Source organism: Asparagus officinalis, chromosome 8 (assembly GCF_001876935.1).
Source record: "Asparagus officinalis chromosome 8, Aspof.V1, whole genome shotgun sequence".
Classification (NCBI taxonomy): domain Eukaryota; kingdom Viridiplantae; phylum Streptophyta; class Magnoliopsida; order Asparagales; family Asparagaceae; genus Asparagus; species Asparagus officinalis.
In genome coordinates, this window is record NC_033801.1 from 115,520,572 (window position 1) to 115,525,751 (window position 5,180).

Sequence of the window (5,180 nt, forward strand, 5' to 3'; positions counted from 1 at the left end):
CAACGTTTTGACTTAAGACATGGAAGTGGCTTCCGTGCCTTTTTGACTAAGTCTTTGAGACTTGTCTTTGGCTCATCTGTTTTAAGTTTCGGCTCACATCCATTAAGCTGATGGGCCTGCAAATGTGCATAGGATTTTTGGCAAACCCTCAGCCATCAACGGATTTGATAAGCCTTTACCGACTACCGTTTGAGTCGGGCTAGCATGTGGATTGTCTAAGTCCGTTCCACATGTAACGTTGTGCTAAGAGAATGAACCCTCTTAGACTTAATGTTATGATTTTGAATACATAGACTTTGTTATTTTTACAGAAATAGACTAACCGGCAACGCGTATTAGGCGTAGGCTTATCCCTACTTAGGATTTGGGATAAAGTTCCCCATGCGTGTAAAGCATAGATTTTTGGTGCTACGATGTTGAATACGTAGACTTTGTCACTGTTTCTTCCTGTGTTACTTGAAACACTGAAAGAAAGTTGGAAGCGTCAGAGGTGTAGTATTAACTTGGCATAAATTTTCACTTAGAATGAAATTCAGAAATTTTCTTTATTATCACTAGGATAATTCCAGAAAATCTTTAATCCACTGGGGATTTTATAATGAAAACTTGCTATTCTTGTTGAAAAAGGATTAACAAGTTCATTGGGGGGTTTAACTGTTAGAGGTGTGATGTTAACCTAACAGTATTTTATGGACCTATCGCTCTATTGAAGAGAGTCGATAAGTTAATTGTGTCGTCAGAGGTGTGATATTAACTTGACGGGTTTGTGAACCTATCACTCCATTGAAGAGAGTCGATAAGTTGATTTTGTCAGAGGTGTAGGATTAACGTGACAAGAAAATGTTACGATCGGAGCAACTTTGTGGACTTATCATCCTATTGAAGAGGATTGAGAGGATCTTTGTCAGAGGTGTGGAGTTAACATGACTTGAAAGTGTTGCGATCGGAGCAACTTTGAGGACTTATCATCCTATTGAAGAGGATTGATAAGTGGATTTTGTCAGAGGTGTGATGTTAACTTGACGGGAATTTGTTGCGATCAGGGCAACTTTGAGGATCTATCGCTCTATTGAGGAGAGTCGATAAGTTGGAAGTGTTGCAACCGGAGCAACTTTGAGGACTTATCATCCTATTGAAGAGGATTGATAAGTGGATTTTGTCAAAGGTGTGATGTTAACTTGACGGGAATTTGTTGCGATCAGGGCAACTTTGAGGACTTATCATCCTATTGACGAGGATTGATAAGTAGATTGTCAGAGGTTTGGTGTTAACATAACGGGAATTTGTTGCGATCGGAGCCACTTTGAGGACTTATCATCCTATTGAAGAGGATTGATAAGTGGATTTTGTCAGAGGTGTGATGTTAACTTAACGAGAATTTGTTGCGATCAGGGCAACTTTGAGGATCTATCGCTCTATTAAGGAGAGTCGATAAGTTGGAAGTGTTGCAATCGGAGCAACTTTGAGGACTTATCATCCTATTGAAGAGGATTGATAAGTAGATTTTGTCAGAGGTGTGATGTTAACATAACAGGAATTTATTGCGATCGGAGCAACTTTGAGGACTTATCATCCTATTGAAGAGGATTGATAAGTGGATTTTGTCAGAGGTGTGATGTTAACTTGACGGGAATTTGTTGCGATCAGGGCAACTTTGAGGATCTATCGCTCTATTGAGGAGAGTCGATAAGTTGGAAGTGTTGCAATCGGAGCAACTTTGAGGACTTATCATCCTATTGAAGAGGATTGATAAGTGGATTTTGTCAGAGGTGTGATGTTAACTTGACGGGAATTTGTTGCGATCAGGGCAACTTTGTGGACTTATCATCCTATTGAAAAGGATTGATAAATTGGTTGTCAGAGGTATGATGTTAACGTGACAAGACTGTGTTACGATGGGAGCAACTTTGTGGACTTATCATCCTATTGAAGAGGATTGATAAGTAGATTTTGTCAGAGGTGTGATGTTAACATAACAGGAATTTATTGCGATCGGAGCAACTTTGAGGACTTATCATCCTATTGAAGAGGATTGATAAGTGGATTTTGTCAGAGGTGTGATGTTAACTTGACGGGAATTTGTTGCGATCAGGGCAACTTTGTGGACTTATCATCCTATTGAAAAGGATTGATAAATTGGTTGTCAGAGGTATGATGTTAACGTGACAAGACTGTGTTACGATGGGAGCAACTTTGTGGACTTATCATCCTATTGACGATGATTGATAAGTGGGTTTTGTCAGAGGTTTAGTGTTAACGTGACAGAATTTGTGTTGCGATTGGAGCAACTTTGTGGACTTATCATCCTATTGACGAGGATTGATAAGTCGGTTTTGGTTTAGTGTTAACGTGACAGGATTTGTGTACTTGTGATTTGAACAAGATTTTGGGGACTAACGTCTCGCTGGGGAGAATTGCTAAGTGAGTTTATCATCAGAAGCGATGAATTTTGATACTAAGATTTTAAAGACTTAGTGCCTTACTGGGGAAGATTACGATTTGAGCAATTTTGAGGACCTATCATCCTATTGAAGAGGATTGATAGGTTGATTGTCAGAGGTGTATTGTTAACGTGACAAGTTGGGAGTGATGCAAACTGAATTCATACTCCGTGGGGGTGATGATCGTCAGAAGTATAATGTTAACTCGACGATGTGAAAGATTCGTTACTCTTAATCCAGTAGATTCTAAGTAACCAACCCCCAGTCTTGATTAAGACTTGGTAGGGGAAGAAAAATAGGGGTAGACATGACATACTGCCTTGTGGTCCACTATCCATCAAGTCAGAATAGAGGCCCATCACATGGTAGGCCATTATCTGATGAGTTTAACTATCAGAGGTAACTGTTAACGTGATAGTTTTGTGGACCTGTCATCCTATTAAAGAGGATTGGCAAGTTGATGGACTATCAGAGGTAAATGTTAACGTGATAGTTTTGTGGACCTGCCATCCTATTGAAGAGAATTGGCAGGAGACTTTGGAGGGAATGGACTATCAGAGGTGATCATTAACATGATAGTTTTAGTGGACCCGCCATCCTACTTAAAGAGGATTGGTGGGGGAATTTGGAGGAAATGGACTATCAGATGTAACGGTTAACGTGATAGTTTTGATGGACCCGCCATCCTATTGAAGAGGATTGGTGGGGGAATTTAGAGAAAATTGATTATCAGAGGTGATCATTAACGTGATAGTTTTGGTGGACCCGTCATCCTATTGAAGATGATTGGTGGGGGAATTTGGAGGAAATGAACTATCAGAGGTAATTGTTAACATGATAGTTTTGATGGACCCGCCATCCTATTGAAGAGGATTGGTGGAGGAATTTAGAGGAAATGAACTATCAGAAGTATATTGTTAACTTGATAGTTTTGATGGACCCGCCATCCTATTGAAGAGGATTGGTGGGGAAATTTGGGGGAAAATGGTAGACATGGCACATCGCCTAATGTGTCACTATCTAATAAGGTTGACTATCAGAGGTAATTGTTAACGTGATAGTTGTTAGACCTACCATCCTATTGAAGAGGATTAGCTTCAGTAGCCATGGTATCTTCCTCTTCTGACTGAGAAGATTGGGCTTGGTCCGATTGCTCAGGTTGATCTTGCCTACTTTGTTCTTCAGCTTTGAGCCTGACAATAATCTTTTGAGCCTGTTCACCTTGAGATATTAGTTGTCTCCAAGAACGACATCCTGCAACTCCTATTCGGGCTAGGAGGTCGGTTTGCAAGTTGTGTCGACAGGTCTCTATCAGTGTAGACTGTGTCATACCTGACGAACATCGCAGAGCCATGTTTCGAAACCTTTTGACGAAGGCTTTGACGGACTCCCTCTTCTTCTGTTTAGTGGCGAGAAGGGTATGGATGGAGACTTCTATGGAGACTTCCGTATCCTCTTCAAAGAATCTTGACAGGAATAGTCTCTCTAGATCTGCCCACTTTTGGATACATCCGACATGCAGTTTCCTGAACCATTCAAAGGCAACTCCCTTGAGGGTGCCAATGAACAATCGAACCAGTATGACGTCATTTGATATCACATTCCCAGTCTGTGACTTGAAATGATAGATATGTTGGTTCGGTGATCCCGTGCCGTCAAAAGTTTGTAGCGTCGGGACTTCGAATTTTGGAGGATAAGGGGCTGCATCCCATTTGGCAGGATAGGGTCTGACAACTCCCTCGTCTTGGAGCTCACTTCTATTGGCAATGACATTGAGGCGGGCTTCCAATTCTTCCATTTTGGCAGACTGGAGATTCTGCTCGTTCTCAGTCTCTTTTGCTTCATCGGAGGAAGATTCTAAGTTGTGGTCTTCTTGGTCAGAAGCCGTGTCATCAACCATTTTCCCCTTCCCTTTGCTTGTGTGAAGTCGGGATGAAGACGCTTTTTCTCTCCGGGAAGATTCTTACCTAGGTGGCGAATCTGTCTTCTGAGATTTGGCCTTGTCTGCGACGATTTGAGTCAACAGGTCTAGGAGTTCATTGAGGGTCTTCTGCTGTGATTTGAGCATGGCGATTTGAGTCAACAGGTCTAGGAGTTCATTGAGGGTCTTCTGCTGTGATTTGAGCATGACGTCTTGCTCATCAACCCTCTTTGAAAGATCTTCAGAATGTTCTGCCATGTGGGTGAAGTTCTCATGCCCAATGAAAGAGCTTGATGATTGAGACTCTGCAATGGCTGAGTGTTCATCATTGGAATTAGTTCCTCTGGCTAACCTCCGATAGTTGACAGGGGGAATGGCTCCTGTTCGCGTCCGAGTGCGTTGGTAGATTCCTTCAAACTCGTTAGTGATTTCTCTGACTGTTGGTGAACGACTTGTCTCAGAGTCATCGGAACTAGGACCTGAGGCTTTTCCTCTGCCGATCACATTGATAGTGACCCCAAGATATTCGATCTTTGGAGACTTCTTCCTGTGAGAACGTCGTCGTTGGTTGGGCAAAGCAACGTTCGTAAATTGGTCGAACACCAACAGTTTAGCCGCATATGAGCAGCATTGACATCCTGAGAGGACCGTAGGAATCAGTCGTTCACATTGGAATGAACGAATGATTTGTTGCATCGGTCTTTCTCTCGATATGAACTCTCTCAAATCTATTGTGAAGATTCGAGGAGAATTACTCACTGATCGTGAGGTTTGAATTGGAACCCCCAGTCCATGATTGGACAGGACTGGCTCTTGGT